A 23,489-nucleotide genomic window follows, 5' to 3' on the forward strand; every position below is an offset into this window, starting at 1 on the left:
TGCTCGTTCCATTATTTCTTTTAAAGTCTCCCTCTGTTTCTTTTGACTGATCACTTTCTTATTCATGGCCCACACTTTCTTGCTTCTTCTCATAATTAGTAATTTTTTTGTATGCTGGGCATTATGAACATTGCATTGTTAAGTGACCCTATTATTGTCATCCAATATAAGTAACTTTGGATCCTGGAACAGAAAAAGGGCATTAATGAAGAAAAAAACAGGTTAAATTCAAATAGAGGCTGTGGCTTAGTTTAATAATATTGTACAAGACCAACATCGTGGCACAGCAGGTTAAGTTGCCACTTACAAAGCCAGCAACACCAGTCTAATCTCCCCTATTCTGCTTCCAATTCAGCTCCCTGCTAATGTGCCTGGGAAGGCAGCAAAACATGGCCCAAGTACATAGCCCCTGCCATTCATGTGGGAGACCAGAATGAAGTTCCTAGCTCCTGGCTTTGGCCTGGCCCAGACATGGCTGTTATAGGTCTTGGGGGAGTGAACCAACAGATGGAAGGTCTCTCTTCTCTGTCTGTCTGTCTGTCTCTCTCTCTCTCCTCCCTCTCTCCCTCTCTGTCACTCTGCCTTTCAAATAAATAATTTTTTTATTTTTTTGTTTTTGTTTTATTTTAATTTATTCAACAGGTAGATTTACAGATAGGGAGAGAGAGAGACAGAGAGAAAGGTCTTCCTTCCGTTGGTTCACTCCCCAAATGGTCACCACAGCCAGCGCTGCGCCGATCCGAAGCCAGGAGATAGGTGCTTCTTCCTGGTCTCCCATGCAGGTGCAGGAGCCCAAGCACTGGGGCCATCTTCCACTGCCCTCCTGGGCCACAGCAGAGAGCTGGATTGGAAGAGGAGCAACCAGGACTAGAACCCAGTGCCTATATAGGATGTCAGCACCGCAGGTGGAGGATTAACCAAATGAGCCATGGCGCCAGCCCCAGAAATACTTTTTTAAAAAACATTATACAACTTTAATTTCTTGGTTTTGGCCATTGCACCATGGTTAAGGTAAGCTAGGTGAAGGTTATATGGTAGTTTTTTTTGTAGCTTTTTTATTATTATTTATTTATTTGAAAGGCAGAGTTACAGAGAGGCAGAGGCAGAGAAAGGGAGAGAGGTCTTCCATCCGCTAGCTCACTCCCCAATTGGCCGCAATATCAAGGGCTGAGATGGTCCAAAGCCAGGAGCCAGGAACTTCTGGGTCTCCCACACAGGTACAGGGGACCAATGACATCTTCTACTGTTTTCCCAGGCCATAGCAAAGAGCTGGATTGGAAGTGGAGCAGCCAGGACTCAAACCAACACCCATATGGGATGCTGGCACTACAAATGGTGACTTTACCTGCCATGCCACAGCACCGGCCTCTCTTTGTAGCTTTTTATATAAATCTAAAAATATTCTGGGATCAAAAGGTCATTTTAAAAAATTCTTGGGGCTGGTGCTGTGATGTCTCTGGGGCCAGCACTGTGGCATAGTGGGTAAAGCTGCCACCTGCAGTGCCAGCATCCCATATGGGCGCCAGTTCAAGTCCTGGCTGCTCCTCTTCCAATCCAGCTCCCTGCTATGGCCTGGGAAAGCAATGGAAGATGGTCCAAGTCCTTGGGCCCCTGCACCCATGTGAGAGGCCTGGAGGAAGCTCTTGGCTCCTGACTTCAGATTGTCTCAGCTCCAGCCTTTGCAACCATTTGGAGACTGAACCAATGGATGGAAGACCTCTCTCTCTCTCTCTCTCTCTCTCTCTCTCTGCTTCTCTGTAACCCTGCCTTTCAAATAAGTAAATAGAGATCTAAAAAAAAAAAAGAGGTACCAATTATGCCATAGCTGCTCCACTTCTGATCCAGCTCCCTGCTAATGCACTTGGGAAAGCAATGGAAAAGAACCCAAGTGCTTGGGCCCCTGCACCCACATGAGAGATTTGGAAGAAGCTCCTAGCTCCTAGCTTTGTCCTGGCTCAGCCTCAGTCTTTGTAGCCATTTGGGGAGTGAGCCAGCGACTAGAAGATTTCTCTCTCCCCCCTCCTTTCTTTCTGTATCTCTGCCTTTCAAATAAATAAATAAATGTTTTTAAAAAATAAAAATAAAAAATTCTTTCTTTTCATCTTCTATTTATTTAAGGTATTAACAGTTGTGTTTTCCCCTTGTATTTTCTCCTAATTTAGTCTTCATTTCTAAAATGACTTTTTCTCCCACTTCTAACTGTCCTCCTGTTGTTCTAATTCTGATTGATGCCGTATGGTGTGAGGCGCTTGGCTTTCCTCGCACACCTCCCTGACCTACACGCTTTCATGATCTGTTGCTGTGTGGTAACACAACTATTCCTTTTCCTCATACAAGAATTTTTTTTTTTTTTTTTTTTTTGACAGGCAGAGTGGACAGTGAGAGAGAGAGAGAAAGGTCTTCCTTTGCCGTTGGTTCACCCTCCAATGGCCGCCGCGGCCGGCGCACCGCGCTGATCCGATGGCAGGAGCCAGGCACCTGGTCTCCCACGTGGATGCAGGGCCCAAGCACTTGGGCCATCCTCCACTGCACTCCCTGGCCACAGCAGAGAGCTGGCCTGGAAGAGGGGCAACCGGGACAGAATCTGGCGCCCCGAACGGGACTAGAACCTGGTGTGCCGGCGCCGCAAGGCGGAGGATTAGCCTAGTGAGCCGCGGCGCCAGCCAATCATACAAGATCTTACATTGGCGCTTTGCTGGAGGTTATGTTAGTATGCGTTTCAGGGTTTTTTATTTTGTTCAAATAGCTTTTATAATCTCACTGAGCTCGCTCCTCTGTTGTCTTGTGCAGCATCCAGCAGCCCTGGTCTGCAGTCCAAAATAAGAAAATTGCTTGAAATCATTTTCCTGCTCTTTCCCCCTGCCCCGCTCTCACACGAGCCTCCGCTTTCTGAGGTTTCTTTGTCCTTTTCTCACTCAGTTCCGATTCCTCTCCTGGAAGCTTCTTCTCCGCGCGTGCGGATCCCGTCTTCGAACGGCACACCCAGGCGACTCCGTTCCGAGAGTTCCTGTTCAAAAAGGCTGGCGGTGCCGCAGCCCTCTAAGCCTCACCACACGCCCTGTGTCCTCATCCGCTATTGAGGCGAGCTCCCCGTAGTGAGTGTTCGCAGCTGCTCTCACGCCGAACCCCAGCTTTTCACCAGGTCGGAAGTCTCCGCCTCATTTCTCAGATCCTGCCAATGCCCTGTGCTTCTCTCTGCTCTCTCCCTCACAGATACCCACGCCGCATGGTTGGTCGCTGGGGCCCCTGGTCTGCTGTCGGTGTCGTCCCTAGGTCTTCCGTTTGATCAGTTGCTGGCCGGCAGTTCAAGCAGATTCCTGAACTGCGCTGCCCACTCCTGCCATCTTCCCCGGAATTCCAGTCTCTGTCATCTTTCAAATCAGAACAGCCATGGGCAACTTGAAACATTCTGAAGTTACTTGTGTATTCCTTGTGGAACTTAACCACACTGACAGAACTTAGAAAAAAGAACTGGTTGAGATAATGAAGCACGCCCAACATATTAGCACTAATAACGTATATAGCATTTTGTGTATTTTTTATTAAATTATTTACTGTGCATTTCCAGTGTTTAGTACCTAATCTTCACAGTGACCATTTTGCTGGCTGAAGGAATGTCCCAGTGAGTAAGCGGACCAAGATGTACTCGATCTGCCCCTTATTATTGGACACATGAGCTGTTTCCATTTTTCTGCTGCCTCGGATGATGCTGTCATAAATACCTTTGTACACTTGGCTGGTAGTGTTGTTGAATTATTTCCTTGTGATAATCCCAAGAGCAGGATGACTGGGTCAAGGGTAGGAACATCTCCCTAGCTCTGGCAATCTATAATTTGAAAATGTGCTTTGAGAATTATTTTTCTACTTGTAGGGGAAAGGTTGAGGCTCGGTGGTTAGTGGAGGAGCACGTGGAGAGAGGCCTGTTTTCAAGGGTCACTGCTAATCCACACTTTCTCCCAGTCCTCACTCTTCCCTGTCAGCTTGCATTCATTTTACCAACACTGGCTGAGGACCTACTGTGTGCCGGTCACTGTGGTTTCTCTACCACATGGTGTGAACCCCAGATGTATTTGTGTTCTGATCAAAGAACAACCCAGCACTGGTGACGTGAAGGGGCCAGTCCACGTGGGCGCTGGCCTGGTTCCTCTGAGGAGTGTGAACGGGCTATGCTTGTCCTCCCCAGGGTGCTCCCCCGCCCTCCTGCCGGGCCCGAGGCTCTGCATACCATAGGCTCTCTTCCCTGGTCTTGGCCCGGTCTTGGCTAAGGTTTAGCCTCATGCTAGCATAGGCTTGAGTAGAAAAGCGAGGACCTAAGCAAGATCATCTGCACCAGCTGAGCCGTTGCCCAACATAATCTTGTTACTTTTATCTCAGAAAACCAGTAAGCCAGAACGAATCCCCACGGGTCTCCTAGCCACAGCTTGCCAGCTGTGCTGACTCAGTGCCTGCACTTGACTTTCAGCCTCAGTCTCCTTCAGCCTGACTTCCTAGGGCCCCCTGAAAGCTGAGTCTTATCCTGAACCCAGGTCCTCTCTGCTTGGGTTCTGAGTCCCTGTCTGTACTGGTCACAGAGGGGCTGGACCCTGTTCCCCAGCCCCAGGCACCAATTGTTTGGCTTTGCACATTCAGTTGCCTGAGTATTGCAGACCCAGATGCTGTGCCTGTGCCTGTCTTTTGCCCCATGGCCACTCCTTACCACTTATGGAGCCCAGCAGTCACTCTGCCCCAGCCTGGCTGGAATCCACACCTTCACAGCCCCTGCAGAGACCAGTTGATTCCTGAGATCAGCCCATGTGGCTGAGGAGCCTGTGTAACTCATGTACACACCTGCTAAGTTCATGGTCAGTATTTGGAAGGTGAGGCAGACAAGGGCCAGAGAGTAAATAGTACCCAAAAAAGTCAAATAGTAAGTTCCTATCATATCCAAACCCAGGGCCCAAGCTCCTCACTCAGAGAAGGAAACCAGTAGACAGGAGAACAGAGGATGAACTTAGGGCTGGATTCCAAAGTGGAGGCCAACTGGGAGTCCTGAGACCCTCAGAGTGGGGGAGAAGAGAAGGCCCTAGGATCTGAGAAGAAGGAAAAAAAAAGATAAATTCCACTTCTCAACACTGGGGCATGAAGTTGGGAATGTATGAGCACTGGGATTGATTTTAGGTGGAGCCCTACCCTGTCAAGCTGGATCAACGTAAATCTCCAGCTCTTTCCAGGCACCTGGAGAAGAGCTGGGCCCTTAGGACACATGCAGAGGCCAAGGAGAGAGAAAGAGCAGGAAACTGAGGAAGGATACATGGGTCAGGAGCTAGGGCAGACCTGGCCCACATACACGCTCAGGTAACCCACAGATCGGTTGAGGCCTGTCTGCGTCAGGAGTGTTGGGTAACAGTTAAGCAGAATGCATATCACCATGGCCTGTGGAAGTCTAAACGTCCTCCAAGATTTCTGTAAATCGTCAAGGCACAGAAATCCTTATGTCCTGGCCTCTCCGAGATAAGGTTCTTTGAGTACAGTCATTGCTCTGCACTACGTCAACCTAAGTAAAAAATTTAGCCCTTTTAGGAAAAAAAATTCTTAACATACCATATCTGAGATTAGTTACTTTGCTGAAGATGTGGGGGGTGCAAGGTGCAGTCACAGGAAGTTAGTTTCCTCACTTCTCCCTGTACCATGAACCCCTAAAAACCCTCACCATACACCCCTGCTCTTCTGTATCCTGTTCGCCACCCCCTGGGGTGGCTCCCTGCACTGGCCCCAAGACCACTTCTGCCCCTACTGCACTTCACCCTCACACATCTCCTGGTTCCTGTCGTCCCTCTCCCTCTCTGTTTTTTTCCTTTCTCCCAAGTCTCTCCAAAGTCAGGCATAAATGCCTTTCCTTATCTCATGCAGTGAGGCCCTGGGTGGAGGGGACAGTCCGGCTCCCCACTGCTTCTTTATCAAACTCTCCCTTCAAACATACATTCCCTTCCCAGGGAGGACTTCAAAGGCCAGATGTGAAGGTAATTCAAAAAATTTTCCACCTCAATACACATGCACAAAAAAAGCATACAGAATTCTCCTGCAGCATGTTTCGTACCAGATCAAGCACCGTGATTGTCCTGTTCAAAATGGCCTAATGGGAAAGTTTAGAACATTCTGATTCAGGAGTGTGCCCTTGGCCAAGTCAGCTGAGCCCCAGAACCGAACATGGGAAACCTCAATTTGTCCTGTACCTCTTGAAGGCATTTTATAGATTGCTGTTCCAGGAAAGACACCCAAAACAGGTGCTGCTTTTGTCAGGGGAGCCAACAAAGTGGGACCTGTGGCAGTCAGAAAGTTCCAAGGCTGTGTGGACTCTTAAGGCAGTCTCAGGTTGCAAACTTTGGGCTGAAATGTGATATCAATCCAATTGCAGAAATTGTTCGATGGTCACTTCATGTGATCCAATCAGGTGACCAGGCGAGCACTGAAGCTTCAAGATAGGTGGCTTGTTCCAGTTACTACCTAGTGGTGTAAAACGACAAGCGGTTTATTATTCTCAAGGGTTACACGGGTCAGGAATTCAGAGAGGGCACACCAAGGACAGCTTGTACTTCTCCACAATGCCCAGAGCCTCAGGAGGGAAGTCTCCAAGGCTGAGGGTTGCTGAGTCTCTCACTCATGCGGCTGGTATTTGATGCTGGAACATTCACAGCTGGCCTCCCATCTGGGCTATCTCATGGCCTGGCAGTTCGGTTCTGTGGGAAGAAGTCTCCGAGCTCCCTACCTGCCGGTGTGCACAGCCTTGTGTAATCCCACCCCCTTGAGGAACTTGCTTCTGACCACTAGTATTTGGCAACATGGAAGGGATGTTTCTTCCATGATTAGTTTACAAAAGCTGGTGACTTCTCTTTCTCTGCCTCTCTTTGGCTTTGAGGAATAAAGCTGCCATGTGGGACAGGCTCCCATGTTCAGGAATGAAGGGTTGTCCTGGCCAACCAGGGAGGAACTGAGGACTTCGGAGGACTGAATCCCACCAAAAAGCCACTTAGGTGGCCTTGGAAGTGAATCCTCCTCCATGCAAACTTTCAGATAAGACCCCAGCCCTGGCTGAAATCTTGATGACAGCCTTGAGAGAGAGCCTGATGTAGAGAATTCAACTAAGCCACAGTTGAATTTCTAACTCAGAGAAGCTATGAAATGGATAATAAATATGTGTTGTTTTAAACTGCAAAGTTTTGGATTGGTTTGTTTCGTAGCAATAGATATCTGATACCAGTTACAGAAGCAAGCATCTCACGAGAACCCAACAAAATCTGCATCACCTTTTATGACATGGGCTCAGAAATCACGCAGCATCACTTCCCCCAAAGTCGCAAGCCTGCCCAGACCCTGGGAGTTGGGTCCAGGTGCCATCTCACTGCAGAGGGAGAGCACAGGTGTGAGCATGTCACCACAGGGAGCACGCGGGCCAGGAGAGATGTGTCCATCTTCGGAAAATGCAGTCCACCACAGGTTCTATAGCATGGCCTGATCTGCTCCTGTGTTAGTTTCAAGAAAGATTTATGTCATGCTATTTTAAGATTTATATTGTCTGTGTGCCTCCCGTAATGCCTCCTCAGCTTTTAATAAATGCCCATACAACTTTTCAGCATGTCACAATATCCCTCCTGCAACTAGGGATACTTCAGAACCATCATTTCCAAGAATATGACTATCTGAAGTACAAGATTTTCTCCACTTAAGAAAGACTTCCGATGGATTACAACATCGCACTGGCCGCGGGCTGAAACAGTCCCCCATTGCCCCACACTGTGTGCCAGTCGAAGGGAAACAGCACAGTGAGCGAGCAGAATGCAGTAGGGGAAGCAGTGAACACTCGGGCCAGGCTGACTCCAGTGCTGCTTCCAGCTGCTCCAAAACTCCGCTCCACTTCCACTGGTTCTGAGAGTCGCTGCATTTACTGAGACCTGACCTGGCTTCTATAGCAGAAGGGAGTGCTTACCAGTACCCTGACACTTCTAAAATATGTCAGAGGGCACCAGCTCGTAAATTCACACTTCTATTTAATGCCCCCACCAATGAAACCTGAGCCCCATCCTAGCCAAGAAATAGAAGCCTAGATGCTGAGACATTGAAGAAACCCAGGCTGGTATCAAGTCCCCTAGTGGGTGCATACATGGTCCACCCATTTCTCCTGTACTTTGCACCTCTGCCTGGCTCTCCACGGGAGACTTTGTCCAAACACCTGCTTCTCTCCGGTGTGACTTTCCTGAGCCTGCGCTCAGCCCCGGCATGAGCTGCACTGAAGCTGTCACCATTTCCCCTTTGTTGAAACTTCCAGCGCGACATTACTAAATGGTTGGAGAAAAGAGAGAACTGTAAAATCCAACAATTTTGCTGAGATTCCCCAGGCCCCTGGTTCAAAGTCTCCATGTCTCTCTGCTGTTGCCAGGAGCAGGGGCCGGCAGCCTCCCCGCAGTGGGTGCGAAGCTCCAGATAAAGGAGCTGGTCATTTCCCTACAATCCAATCCGAGGCCCACACCCCGAGTCCTGATTTCCTGCCTTCGGATTGATCTTGTTCCTGGTGGACCTGAGAAATAAAGCGTTCATTTCATTTTTTTAAACGATTTATTTCTTTCTTTGAAAGGCAGAATTACAGAGGGAGAGACAGAGAGACAAGAGAGAGAGGTCTTCCATCCACTAGTTCACTCCCCAGATGGCCACAAGGCTGGGACTAGGCCAAACCATAGCCAGAAGTCTGGAGCTTCATCCAGGTCTCCCACATGGGTGCAGGGGCCCAAGCACTTAAGCCACCCTCCACTGCTTTCCCAGGCCATCAGCAGGGAGCTGGATCAGAGGTGGAACAGCCAAGACTCGAACTGGTGCCCATATGAGATGCTGGCGCTGGCTTGACCCACCACACCACCACATCAGCCCCTGAAACCTCCAACTCCTAAACAATCTCAGAACAAGCACAGTGACCGCAGAATACTGCATGTACAATGCTAACAGCTGAGTCAAAGCCGATCCCCATAAATTCCAGTTCTTTCCGTCATTCCCATCTCCAACATGGGTCTATGACCAGAATTAGGCCTTCTTCCATGTCTCAGCCCCTGAGCATCTATGATTGAATAGTTAAAAAATAGGTCATCCACTAAGAAATATCTAAGAGCAAGCAACCATAAACAGACAGATGGCAGTCTAAATACATACTTGGAAAGCAAACACTGCTCCAAAAGGAACCATGCAGAGAGATCATCTCTGCGTAATGACAACATTTTACACAATTTTTCCAAGCATTTTAATTCTTGGAGCCAGGGGATCAGACACTCCCCATTCCAGAGTAAGATTTTTTTTCTCCATTTGCATAAGGCCCATACAAGGTATTTTTCTAGATGTCTCCTCTTTTTGGAGCACAAAACTATATGTGAATGATAAATGATAGTCTTTTTCAGTCTCACTTACTGAGAGATCCAAAATTCTCTGGGTCCAATCTCAGCCAGGTTCCCTTTGTTATATCCACTTTCTGGACACAGGAAACCGAGGTTCTATAAAATGGAATCGTTTGCTTGGATGACACAAGTAGAACATGGGAATGCTGAACTCAAAAACACGAGGTGCACTGGATCCTCTGGTTTTTGTCGCTGGAGCAGGCCAGACTTAAATCTGAAAGGAAATATTGCAGATCACAAAAACAGGCTTTGTGAAGACCAGCCAAGCATGCAACAAACCAGTCCCATTCAGTTTGGGATCGCAAGCAGGACAAACAACACAACAGCCTTCACAATGAACTTCCGTTTCCAGGATGAGAAGGAAACACAGGGACATCAGCTCTTAGGAGACACCTGCAGCAGGCAGGGACCCGAGCCAAAGAATGGGCGCCCAGAAGAGCCTGAGAAGAGAGGACTCAGAAGAGAACACCACAAACTTGGGCCAAGTGTGTCCAGCTGGCTTTGTGCTAAGCTGCAGGCACGTGACAATGACTAAGCCTGGGCTTCCCAAGCCGGTAGAAATGAGAAACAAGTAACTGAGAATTGCAGTCCTCTGATTCAAGTGAGAGGGAGCTCGAGACTAAAACACCCATGGCCACTCTGGCAGCATGCACACCTGAGAACAGGGAGGGCCTGAGCAGGTGGCCGTTCCTTTGTTCTGCCAGCCCCGTTTCACCTGGAGGAGCCTGGGACCAGCCCTGGCTGGGGCCCAGTGAGATCCTCCCAGGCTCCTTTTCATCCCAGGATATCTCAGCCTTTGAGGTGCAACGCATGACTCTGGCCATTGTCAACAGGCAGTGACACAAAGCACCTGTCGTCTTTGGCCAAGGCCAGCTGAGCAAATGCTTAACTCAGAAGCTTGTGGCAGTTTCTGGAAAAACAAATTACATCAGTGCTTACCCAGGAGTCTCCCAACCAGGCTAAAGAGTGTTCTCTGTGGCTCTGTGAGTATGTCCACCCTGCTTCTGCTCCCGTGGCATGAAGGCACTCAGCCGAGGGTGAAATGGTTCGAGTCTCCATTCTCAGTGTTTCTAGATGCTGTCTAGCAGAGGCCTTGGGAAACCCGGTTAGCAGGGAAGCAGACATCCTGAGAGGTCTCAGCAATGCAAATCCCTGTGCGTGGAGAAGGAGACACAGGAAACCTGTCAAGGTCATGGGCTCCCAGGCAAATAGACATTTAGTGAGTGGCTTTGCTTGGGCTGGGTCCTGGGCAGACATTTCTCTTCCTTATCTCACGCCATTGTAACCTGTGCTCCGCCCCATGCCATTGCCCTGGACTCACCTCCAGGCCAGTATTTGACAAAGCCAGCTCTAAAGCAATAGTAATGCAAGTTTACCGCAGACTCCATGGAGACACAGAAAGGACGTCTGCATTGCAGACGGCTAATCACTCAACCTTCAAGACATCCAGTGTGTGAAATGGATACCATGGTTAATAATTACTGTAGCCTCAAAAATTAGGAAGAGGGTAGATTTTAAATGTCCCCACCACACACACACAAAATAAGTATGTGAAGTAATACACTTGTTAATTAGTTCAGCTGAGCCATTCTACAATGTATACCTATTTCAAAATATATTGTATACAATGTATGCAAGTTTTATCAATTTTAATTAGAGGGCCGGCACCGTGGCTCACTAGGCTAATCCTCCGCCTTGCGTCGCCAGCACACTGGGTTCTAGTCCCGGTCGGGGCGCCGGATTCTGTCCCGGTTGCCCCTCTTCCAGGCCAGCTCTCTGCTGTGGCCAGGGAGTGCAGTGGAGGATGGCCCAAGTGCTTGGGCCCTGCACCCCATGGGAGACCAGGAGAAGCATCTGGCTCCTGCCATCGGATCAGCGCGGTGCACGGGCTGCAGCGCGCCGGTCGCAGCGGCCATTGGAGGGTGAACCAACGGCAAAGGAAGACCTTTCTCTCTCTCTCTTTCTCACTGTCCACTCTGCCTGTCAAAAAAAAAAGTAAATTAGAAAAAATATTTTAAATTTTTTTATTTGAAAAGAAGCATTACAATGAGAGAGAGAGAGATCTTCCATCTTTTAGTTCACTTCCCAAATGGCCACAATGGCCAAAGCTAGGTCAGAATGAAGCCAGGAGCCAGGAGCTACATCTGGGTCTCCCAGATGGGTGGCAGGGTTCCAAGCACTTGGGCCATCTTCTACTGCTTTCCCAGGTACATTAGCAGGGACCTGGCTTGGAAGTGGAGCAGCTAGGACTTGAACCAGGCACTCATTTGGGATGCCAGTGTCATAGGTGGTGGCTTAACCCATTGAGTCACAATGCCAGCCCCCCGAAAGAATCTTAATCCAATGCCTTATTGTCTTCTCCTTTCTCTCCTTCCCAAGTCTCCTTTCTAACTCCTGTGGCAGACCTGGGTGTGTGTGTGTGTCCCTTCCCCCACCCTGCCTTCTCTCTCTCTGCCACCCCATGTACAAAGTTTCCTGAAAGCCCCTCCACATCTCTCCCACCACTTGCCTAACCTGTCACACAAAAGCCTACTAGTTAAGGGGACAGCATTGTGACATAGTGGGTAAAACCACATATCCCATATGGCACCAGTTTGAGTCCCGGCTGCTCCCCTTCCAAACTGCTAATATGATTGGGAAAGCAGCAGAATATGGCCCAGGTGCTTGGGCTCCTGCCCTGATGTGGGAGACCTGGATGAAGCTCCTGTTCCTGGCTTTGGTCGGGCCCAGCCCTGGCTGTTGCAGACATTTGGAGAGTAAACCAGCAGATGTGACTGTGCACTTGCTCTCTCTCTCTCTGACTCTCAAATAAATTTACCTTAGACTGTGATTATATATATATATACATATGTATATATAAATGCATGCACACTCATTAAATTCTCACAACAATACTATATTGTGTTAAACACCATATATACATGAATATATGATTTCAAAAATTTTTTACACCAAGAAAAAAAGATAAACATCTTTTAATTCCATATTCCAGGAACTTTCTGAAGTACCTTCATATAGTGTCTACCATAGAATAAGTTCTATAAATATTAGTTATTATTTGTTGATTCACTTATACTTTTTATGATTATTCAGTAGAAAAAATTGTCTACTGGGGCTAGTGTTGTGGAACAGCAGGTCAAGCCACTGCTTACAATGCCAACATCCCATATTGGAATGCCCATTGAATCCAGGTGCTCTGCTTCCAATCCAGCTCCCCTGCTAATGTGCCTGGGACAGGAGCAGTTGATGGTCCAAGTGCTTGAGCCCCTGCCACCCATGTGGGATACCAGGATGGATTTTCAGGCTCCTGGCTTCAGTTTGGGCCAACCCTGGCCATTGCAGCCATTTGAGGAATGAACCAGCAGGTGGAAGATCTGTGTGTGTGTGTGTGTGTGTGTGTGTGTTTCTTTCTCTCTGTTTCACTTGCCTTTTAAATAATTTTTTTTTTTTGACAGGCAGAGTGGACAGTGAGAGAGAAAGACAGAGAGAAAGGTCTTCCTTTGCCGTTGGTTCGCCCTCCAATGGCCGCTGCGGCCGGCACACCGCGCTGATCCAATGGCAGGAGCCAGGAGCCAGGTGCTTTTCCTGGTCTCCCATGGGGTGCAGGGCCCAAGCACCTGGGCCATCCTCCACTGCACTCCCTGGCCACAGCAGAGGGCTGGCCTGGAAGAGGGGCAACCGGGACAGAATCTGGCGCCCCGACCGGGACTAGAACCCGGTGTGCCAGCGCCGCTAGGCAGAAGATTAGCCTAGTGAGCCGCGGCGCCGGCCTAAATAAATTTTTAAACAAAGAAAAAGTGGTCTACATAGTAGAAACCTCAACTTTTTCAGCCTAGCCTCCTTCTTCTGGGAATAGCCTTTGCCATGATCACTTCTCTACCCATTCCCAATCTCCTGATTTTCATGGAAGCCGTCTGTGAGTACAATATGATCACCCTCCCAAACCAACCTGAGTCATCAGAATTCTTCCCCAGGAATTCTGCAGCTGGAATGGGAAAGAGTTCAGTCTCCAGTAATAAAAGCTGCTACTACCAGCAGCCACTTGGACTGAGAAGCAGAAAAAGAGAACAAAGAATGAAACTAGTGTAGAAATAGAATACAGAGATCTGTCCAGCCTCTGAGGGTCTGATTCCTCTGCATTCCTCAGCACCAACTGCAGTCTTGCCCTTGCTTTTCAGGAGACAATTCTGCAAGTAAAGGCCTTATTTTTCTCAAGCTGGCTTGATTTGGGATTTTATTCCTTGCCATGAATGAGTGCTGACTAAATACAGGTCTAATCCAGTAGATTTGGCCTTCATAGATGGGTGGTTCAGGCCTTGAAGGGCACCTCTCAGTCATGATCAATTATCCAAGCCAGCATTAGCTTCCTCACTTTCCTGTTGACTCACTGATATGAGCCCAGAATGAATGGTCAGACAATTGCCTTCGCTTCCAGGTTAATACTGTGACTATTGCTATGTTCCCTGGTGAAAACCTTCCTGCCTTGAGAAATAAGACTTCTAGACCCACAGAGTCTACAATCATGCAGACAATCAGCAAAAAATTTATAATGTGTTGCACAATGTAATAATAAACAGAAACTCATTTTTCATTCCTTAATTTCTATGCCCATAACAACTGGGGATGGGGAAATAGCCACATGTATTGGTCACTAACTCAGAGCACATACAACATCTGCAAGGATATCGCTCCAGCTCTTCAAGGTGTTCCCACCCAGCTGGCACCACAGCTACGTCTCCAAGAGGCCATCCCACCGCTTATCAAGCCAGCTGTTTCAGGACGAACCAGGGAGTTCCAGGAGCATGAGCCCGTTGTCACAACAGCTCTGAGCTTCCTGCTGAGGAGCAATGCTCTGTGAAGAGTACGTCCTGCAGATCCCAGGACGATGACTTTGGCAGAAGCATTATGAACACGGCAGACAGGTGTGTATCTGTAGTAAGTGTCTATTTGAGTTAAAACAGTCTGTCCCTTCCCTGTTGGATGCGATCCTTGGTAATCAACCTTCTACCAAGTGGCTGGCTGGTGCTCCCAAGGTGATGGAGCCACACTGAATGTTAGTTGTTGGTCTCAGTTTTGGCGAATTGAACACTCAGCAGTGGTGCCTGGAAGTTCATTTTTCTGAGTATCTCAATAACCCTGTGGACCACTTTGTTTGGCTTCCATTCGACTAAGACAGAGATGGCTGGGGAAAGCAGTTAACAGATGCCCACAAAATAGTTCATCTCACCTACCTGCTCATTAAGATTCTCTCCTGGGGAGATTACTGTTCAGTAATCACATGAGACACGGTGTCTACACATTCTGTTCAAATTCAGAGAGTTCTACCACATTCCTCTTTCCGAGACCTCTTTGTCATCTGTTTCCCAATAGTTATCTTTCCACAAGTCTTGACTATCCAGCAAAACCATTAACTACTACTGCTGAGTCAATATAGACTCACACTGCCCACCAGGAGAACTTTTTATCACCTCTGTTTTTCAAAGCCACCCCATGGTGGGACTATGGTGCTATAACCATCTACTTTTTTTATAGATTTACAGTTACACAGAGAGAGAAGGAGAGGCAGAGAGAGAGAGAGAGAGGTCTTCCATCTGCTGGTTCACTCCCCAATTGGCCACAATGGCTGGAGCTGTGCTGATCTGAAGCCAGGAGCCAGGAGCCTCCTCCAGGTCTCCCACATGGATACAGGGGCCCAAGAACTTGGGCCACCCTCCATTGCCCTCCTAGGACATCACAGAGAGCTGGATCAGAAATGGAGCAGCCAGGACTCGAATCGGAGCCCATATGGAATGCCGGCACTTTACCCACTATGCCACAGCACCAGCCCCACAACTATTTTTGAGCAGTGCCAACATACAACACAGAACCACCTGCAAACAAGGCCTAGAATTTCTCCTTCTCAGCAAACTTGTCACAGAGAACTTATCCAGAAGCCACATATAAGTTTGGGAGAGAAGGGGCAATTTGATAGGAGCATGAGCCACAGGCATTGGTGTTATTTGCTCATGCAACTTACTTGTGCCTTCAGGACTTGCTTGAGCCTGATCTCAAATAGAACAATTCCATTTGATAATGAAATGCTGCTATGAATAGCTGGCTTTATAGCATAGGAAGTCAAACAACACCTGCTTCATGATGGCCAAGGTACCTTGGTGACTCACAATCATGCTGTCACTGTTGTTCTTCAAGATGCATCAGTCATAAGGTAGCTGATATTATTGTTATAATACACATTTACAGGTGAAAAGACAACCACAGTGGGGGCCAGAATTGTGGCATAGTGGGTAAACTGCCACCTGTGGTACCAGCAACCCATATGGGCACTGGTTCAAGTCCCAGCTACTCCACTTCCAATCCAGCTCCCTGCTAATGTGCCTGGTAAAGCAGCAGAGATGGCTTAAGTGCTTGGGCTACTGCCACGCATGTGGGAGACCTGGAAGAAGCTCCTGGCTCCTGGCTTCAGATCAGCCCAGCTCCAGCCATTGCAATCATTTGAGGAATAAACCAGAGGATGGAAAATTTCTTCCTTCTCTTTCTCCTCCTCCTCCTTCTCCTTTTTCTTCTCTCTTGCTCTCTAACTCTGCCTTAAACACACACACACACACACACACACACACAATGATGTTCACACTCTGTTAAAGAGAAGAGTTGGGATTTGAACCTAGCATCCATTGTGCTTTATCATTATCCTACCACAACCTTTAAAGCATGATTGATTGGGGCTGGTGGCTTAATGGGTTAAACTGCTACCTACAAAGCCAGCATCCCATATCAGCACTAGTTCAAGCCCAGGCTGCTCCACTTCCAATCCAACTCCCTGCTAATGCACCTGGGAAAGCAGAGGAGGATGGCCCAAGTCCTTGGGCCCCTGCACCCACATACGAGACCCAGATGAAGCTCCTGGCTCCTGGCTTCAGCCTGGCTTGCAGCCATCTGGGGAGAGAAACAGCAGATGGAAGATCTCTCTCTCTCTCTCTCCTTCTCTGTCTCTCTCTCTCCCTACCCCACCCCACCCCCGTAACTTTTTAAAAAATAAATCTTTAAAAAGAACAAAAAAAGCATGACTTCTCCAGCTTGGATCAGGTACTCTTCCTTACCCCAGAAGATGTGATAGAAGCAGATAGAGTCTGTACTGATTACACTACACACACCTTGTCTTTCTCAAGCTTTCTCTGTATGTTCCAATAGTAGGGATATCAATAAACAGTTACAATACAGTGCAAGTAAGTGGGCAGAAAGGAGCCAGGTCCTACGAGAATACACAGGAGATATGGGAGTCACATGAAGTTTCCTGGGAGGACATGATCTTGGAACCGAGGCAGCAGTTAGGCAAAGCGGGGCAGGACAAAGGGTGGTGACAAGCGGGAGGAGCTACAAGTGGGGGAACAGCCAGTACGAGGCCTTGAGATGGCACACAGCACAGTAAGTCTGGACCCGAGACTATAAAGAAGGGAAGGGCGAGAGATGAGGTTGCAGGCTAAGTATGGGTCAGATCATAAAAGGGCTTACAGACTTTGCTAAGGAATTTGTGTTTTATCCTAAGGACAACACTGGAGACACTGAAGAGTTTTAAGCAGGCAAAAACATGACAGTTTTACAGTTTTGAAATGTTACTAAAGCTACAGAGTGAAGGTTAGGGAGCAGGAGGCTACTGCAGTAGTCAAGGTAGACAACAGTGGCTACACTAGGGTTGTGGCAAAGGGGAGGGGGAGAAGTGGGAAGATCCAAGACACAACCGATAAGACCGCTTAACAGATGGGAGAGGGAGGAGTCAAAGGATCTCACCAGGCCTGAGATCACTGGATGTGAACAACAGTGCCATTCCCTGCAAACAGGGGGCACACGGGTTTAGGGGATAAAATGTTACGGGCGTATAAATGGCTGTGTCCTGAAGGCCACAGGAATGTGTGTAAACAAGGTTGAGACTGAGATCCAGCTGCGGGAGTCATTCAGCCAACGGTGACAACTGCATGTCAAGGAAGAGTGTGCAGAGGAGGACAGAAGGGACATGAGATGCTCACGGTAAGATCTCAACAAGGAATTCAGCAGAAATCAAGGGGGCGAGAGGAAATGCCACGCCAGCTGATGGTCTGGGGGGAAAGGAGGAACTCATATAAAGGAAATTAACTTTGGAGCAGAGGGAATCAGGATTATGTATCCAAATGAATATAATCATAATAGCTATAATATTTAACTGATATTTAATGTGTACCAGACAAAATTCTAAATATTTTACATGTGTTATCTTCTAATTCTCACAATAATATCCCAATTTTATAGATGAGAAAATTGAAATACAAAGATTTAGTGATCTGGCCCAAGTCACACTGCCATTAGGTAGAAGAGTTGGAATTTAGACCCACGTCTTTTCATTCTAGAACCTGTCATGCAATTCTGCCTCCCATGGGCAACAAATCAGCATAAGTTTTTAGGTTGCATTGTAAACTCACAAAATTAATGCTCTGTTGCTCCAGAAATCCTAATCCTGGGCCTAAATCTTTTCTACAGAGGATTATTTTTATGCACATTTTCAGATATGCTATCAGGCACACTAGGGCGGCTGAAAACATTATCATGTATCACTTTCAACCTCTCCTGGAGCTCAAAGGGATTTGTGGATTTGCAGCTTAAAATGAAACAAAACAACAAGGTCACACATTTAGCCAAGTGGTTAAGATACTAGTTAAGAGGCTGTTGTCCCACATTGGAGGATCTGGGTTCAATAACCCACTCTGGCTCTTACCTCCAGCTTCCTGCCAGTGTAGATCCTGCAGGCAGCAGTGATGGCTCCGGTGATTGGGTTCCTGCTACCCTCTTAGGAGACCTGGAGAGAGCTCCCTCCCAGCTCAGCCTAGTCCCAGTTGTTACAGGCATTTGGGGAGTAAACCAGCAGACTGTTTACTGAGTTACTGTCTCTGTCTGTTTCTCTTGTCTCTCTTCCTCTTAAATTTTGTTTTAAGATTTATTTAATTATTTGAAAGGCAGAGTTACAGAGAGGCAGAGGCAGAGAGAGAGGGAGAGAGAGAGAGGTCTTCCATCTGCTGGTTTACTCCCCAGATGGCCACAATGGCCAGAGCTGCACTGATTTGAAGCCAGGAGCCAGAGCTTCTTCCAGGTCTCCCATACAGGGGACTTGAACCAGCGCCCAAAGGGGTTGCTGGCTCTGCAGGCAGCAGCTCTACCCACCACACACTGGCCTCTCAAATAATTTTTTTTAAATATAATGCTTCTTCTTTAATGTTTTCTCAACAGAATCTACCCTCAAACCACTGAAACTTGAGGCAAGAACTCAAAGATGGGGCTCGTATTGTGGCATAGTGGGTAAAGCCAGTGCCTGTGATGCCGGCATCCTCTGTGGGCACCAGTTCGTGTCCTGGCTGCTCCACTTCTAATCTAGCTCCCTTCTAATGGCCTGGGAAAAGCAGTGGAGATGGCCAACTACGACCCATGTAGGAGACCCAGATGAAACCCTTGGCTCCTGGCTTTGACCCGGCTCAGCCCTGGCTATTGTGGCCACCTGGGAAGTGATGGAAGATTTTCTCTCCCTCCCTCTCTCTCTGTCTCTCTCTCTCTCTCCCCAACATCTTCTGTGTCTCATAAATTATTAATCATAGACAAAAATGTTATATATAATTTTTAAACATTTGAAACAAAATACTAAATGGTATCAGTGAAGCATATTTCTGCTATTTCCAAGTACAAAAGGCAGGCTTGGAGGTATAGTGTGGATGCTAAAATATTGACAACTTCCAGGTACACTAGTGGTTTGTGGAGACAGAAAAGCTGAAGTCAACATTGTCATGGTTCTTCCAAGCTATGTGGCAATGTCACTTCTCTGGTCTCACTTGTGTAGCCCCTGGAAGAACTTTAATCATTGAAAAGTAATATACATTTATATGTGCTAGAGGACATTTTGAAAGGGGATCAAGGGGCTGGTGCTGTAGCATAGAGGGAAAAGTCACCATCTGCAGTGCTGGCATCCTATATGGATGCTGGTTCGAGTCCACTTCCAATCCAGCTCTCTGCTATGGCCTGGGAAAGCAGTAGAAGATGGCCCAAGTGAGTGGGCCCCTGCACCCACATGGGAGACCAGGAAGAAGCACCTGGCTCCTGGCTTTGGATCAGCACAGCTCCAGCCATTGCAGCCATCTGGGGAGTGAATCAACAGAAGAAAGACCTTTCTCTCTGTCTTTCCCTCTCACTGTCTGTAACTCTGCCTTTCAAATAAATAAATAAAATCTTAAATAATAAAAAAAGAAGATGGTCCAAGTCCTTGGTCCCCTGCACCCACATGGGAGACCCGGAAGAAGCTCCTGGCTCCTGGCTTTGGATCAGCACAGCTCCAGCCATTGCAACCACTTGGGGAGTGAACTAGCAGATGGAAGATCTCTCTCTGCCTCTGCATCTCTGTAACTCTGCCTTCCAAATAAATAAATAAGTCTAAAAAGAAGAAAAGAAAGGAGGGAAGGAAAGAAGGAAAGAAGGAAAGAAGGAAGGAAGGAAGGAAGGAAGGAAGGAAGGAAGGAAGGAAGGAAGGAAGGAAGGAAGGAAGGAAAGAAGGAAAGAAGGGCTCAGCACTCTGAGGGGTGTGATTTCCCCAGGTGGGGCTGGTTGGAAATGGAAGAACTTGTATGCTTTGTTCGACTACAGTTTGCAGACAAGTATGCCCAGCTGGGAGTAACCAAAAGCAGTAACAGCAAACTGGCTCAGGCCACTGGCTCTCTTTCTGGGTTACACATTGGGATCAACTGGGAAGCTTTAAATCATTGAAGCCACTGCCAGAAATTCCTATGCTATCCAACTTACAGGCCCATCTCAGCACTGGGACCTTGAAAACGCCACAGGCGATCCCCACGGGCAGCTAAGCTGGAGAGCCAGTTTTCCTCTCTCCCTTCCTTACTTTCCTCCTTCCCTCCCTCCCTCTTTCTTTCCTTCCTTTTTATGACATAACACAAAACCCAGAAGGGGGTGGACCAACACCTGCGCCCCTGCTGAGGGTGACCTCAGACAGTGGAGATCGCTGTCTCCTTCTGTCCTTCTCGCCCTCGGTTCCCAGCTTTCAATCTCATTCTCTCAGCAACGTAGTGGCTGCTGCCATAGGCACTGAATCTAAGCTCCGTGATGGAAGACGGTAGGCAGAGGGGGAAAGGCTTCTCCTCACCCATCTTTGCCTTTTTCTTCAGACATTGAAGCGGACCTCAGGGAGGTCTAAGAGCCCGAGTGGCATTGCATGGCCATGGGATCAGCACGTGTTACTTGGCAGCCTCTGTAGCAGAAGGCAGGCGACAAGGCAGTTGCAACGATTGCTGAGTGAACCGAGCTACAGCGTCTGCTGAGAATCAAAGTACTACTTTTCTAAGTTTTCAAAATGTAAACATAGTGCTATGAAGACATACCTGGGAGCAATTTCATCATACCCTGGCCTGCCCACCACTCAATTTTCCACTCATGCTATCCAAGCCCCAGATAGCTCTGCTACCTTTTCAGAGGCTTCAGTAATTGGTGAATACGCAGCCTTTTCAAGTCCCAAAGTTTCGGACCAGCGGAAAAGAGGATTAGCTTAAGCTCGGAGTGTGGGATGACCACAAAATCCTCCCCAAAGTCCTGGCCTCCTTTTGCCTGAGAGTCTCCAAAATAAATTTAATTTCTGTGCTGACCTGAACTTCACATTAAACTATTTACTGCCAAGGGTTTGAATTACTGCAAATATGTCCCTTGGGTCTATCCCAGTTGAATTAATAATCAGAGCCCCCGCTACAATCTCTTGTTTGGCAGTTATTTGTATTCCAATCTTCCTCCTGAACTTAAGACTCATGATTTCCAACTTCCTTCTGGAAAAGAACACCTCCGCGTCCCACGGGCAAGTCCAACTCAGTATGTCACAGTGATCTCATGATGTTCCCCTCCTAACGCCTGTGTCCCCCATCCCAGTGAACGGAATGACCACTGATCAAGTTGTTTGAACTACAACACTCAGAGCTGTGCTCTAATCTTCTTTCATTGCATACCTCCAGTCACAATCACATCAATTCTATCACACATAGCTTGTCAATCTGTCCCCTCCTCCTCCAGTTCAAACCTAGCTCATCTTCTCCCTGGATCCACAGAGCAAAAAGGATGGCAATGCCCTGGAGGTAACCAACCTCTCACCTTCAAGAAGTGGAAACAAAAGCCAGTAGGGCTGGAAACGAAAGAGCAAGGAAGAAAGTGTCAAGCGGAGCAGTCAGAGTCAGGCTGGGTCCAGGCTGCAGTACGCAGTGAGTTGTTCTGTGCTGTTGGTGATTGTGATGATAAAGCCACAGCGGTGCTTGCGCATGGAAAGTCGTTGACTTAATAAGCTTAGTCTGGTTGACGCTCCACGTTGGCTCCTATCCCTTTTGTAAAAAAAAAAAAAAAAAAAATTAAAATTAAAAAAAAAATTACACTTAAAACCCAATAATACCCACAACCTCCAGCATCATGTGAAAAACATCAGAAAAAAATTCCAATCAAAGGGCATCCTACAATATACCTGATGAGTACATCTCAAAACCTGTCAAGATTATCAAAGAAAGAGAAATAGAGACTGGGAGGGAGGGAAGGAAGGAGGGGAAAGTGTTAAGAAGCTGTCTTGTCAGCCAAGAGCCAGAAGAGACATGAGGATTTAATTAACGTGGCATTTCAAATGAGATCCTCAAGCAGAAAAAAGACATTAGGTAAAAACTAAAAACCATGGACCTTAGTTACTATCAACGTAGATAATATCAATGTATCAATGTATGTCCATTAATTGTAACAAATGTGCTAAGTTATTGTAAGATATTAGTAACAGGGAAAACTGTAGGGACTGTATGGGAACTCTGTTCTGTCTGCCCAGTTTTTCTATATATTCAAAACTGCTGTAAGAAATAAAAATTTGGGGCTGGTGCTGTGGCTTAGCAAGTAAAGCATCCACCTACAGTGCTGGCATTCCATATGGGTGCCAGTTCGAGTCTCAGCTGCTCCACTTCTGATCCAGCTCCCTGATAATACTCCTTGGAAAGCAGCAGAAGATGGCCCAAGTGCTTGGGCCCTTGCACACACATGGGAGACCCAGAAGAAGCTCCTGACTCCTGGCTTCCAAATGGCCTAGCCCCAGCCATTGTAGCCATTTGGGGAGTGAACCAGAGGATGGAAGATCTCTTTCTTTCTCCTCTTTCTGTATTTCTGCCTTTCAAATAAATAAATAAATATTTAAAAATAAAGAAATGAAATGAAAGTGTGAGGCCGGCGCCGCAGCTCACTAGGCTAATCCTCTGCCTAGCGGCGCCGGCACACCGGGTTCTAGTCCCGGTTGGGGCGCCGGATTCTGTCCCGGTTGCCCCTCTTCCAGGCCAGCTCTCTGCTGTGGCCCGGGAGTGCAGTGGAGGATGGCCCAAGTGCTTGGGCCCTGCACCCCATGGGAGACCAGGAAAAGCACCTGGCTCCTGGCTCCTGCCATCGGATCAGCGCGGTGCGCCAGCTGCAGCGCGCCGGCCGCGGCGGCCATTGGAGGGTGAACCAACGGCAAAGGAAGACCTTTCTCTCTGCCTCTCTCTCTCACTGTTCACTCTGCCTGTCAAAAAAAAAAAAAAAAAAAATGAAATGAAAGTGTGAGCACAGGTGTTTGGCCTAACATTTAAGATGCCACTGGGGGGGGCGGGGGTGCTTTGTGGCACAGCAGGTTAAACCTTCACTCGCAACACTGGCATCCCATATTGGAGTGAAAATTCAAGTCCCAGCTGCTCTGCTTCCAATCCAGCTCCCTGCTAATGTGCCAAGGAAAGCAATGGAAGATGGCCCAGGTGCACCCACGTGGGAGACCTGGATGGAAGTCTGAGCTCCTGGCTAATGCCTGGCCCAGCCCCAGCTTGTTGCAGCCATTTCAGGAGTAGCAGTGGATTGGAAGGTGTCATGCTGCAGCCATTTTTTGCTGGCCCTCGGTGTCATGGCCTGACCTCAGCTCCCGGTGCCTGCTCACCTGAGTATTGAGAGGCAGGGGGATGGTCAGGAGACAGCCAACTAAAGAGGCCTCTGCTGCACATCCCGGCCTCAGGTCCCAGCCCCAGCAGTGCCTCC

The 23,489-nt window shown here is 47.9% G+C and overlaps 2 long non-coding RNA genes across 2 annotated transcripts in view; both read right to left on the reverse strand.

The window, feature by feature from the left end:
* Positions 1-6,048: 6,048 nt before the first annotated feature.
* LOC138849566 (uncharacterized) lies at positions 6,049-7,542 on the reverse strand. The gene is made up of 2 exons (XR_011388455.1): positions 7,284-7,542; positions 6,049-6,483 (listed from the first exon to the last, which is right to left on the reverse strand). It is a non-coding gene; the product is annotated as an uncharacterized lncRNA (long non-coding RNA).
* A 1,193-nt stretch (positions 7,543-8,735) lies between these two features.
* Positions 8,736-23,489, reverse strand: part of LOC127492308 (uncharacterized) — a 29,595-nt gene continuing 14,841 nt past the window's right edge. The window contains exons 2-4 of the long non-coding RNA XR_007921514.2: positions 21,564-21,787; positions 10,353-10,565; positions 8,736-9,627 (exon numbers count right to left, since the gene is read on the reverse strand). This is a non-coding gene — a long non-coding RNA (uncharacterized lncRNA). The remainder of the gene's footprint in view (positions 9,628-10,352; positions 10,566-21,563; positions 21,788-23,489) is intronic.

Source organism: Oryctolagus cuniculus, chromosome 1 (assembly GCF_964237555.1).
Source record: "Oryctolagus cuniculus chromosome 1, mOryCun1.1, whole genome shotgun sequence".
In the NCBI taxonomy this organism is placed as follows: Eukaryota; Metazoa; Chordata; class Mammalia; order Lagomorpha; family Leporidae; genus Oryctolagus; species Oryctolagus cuniculus.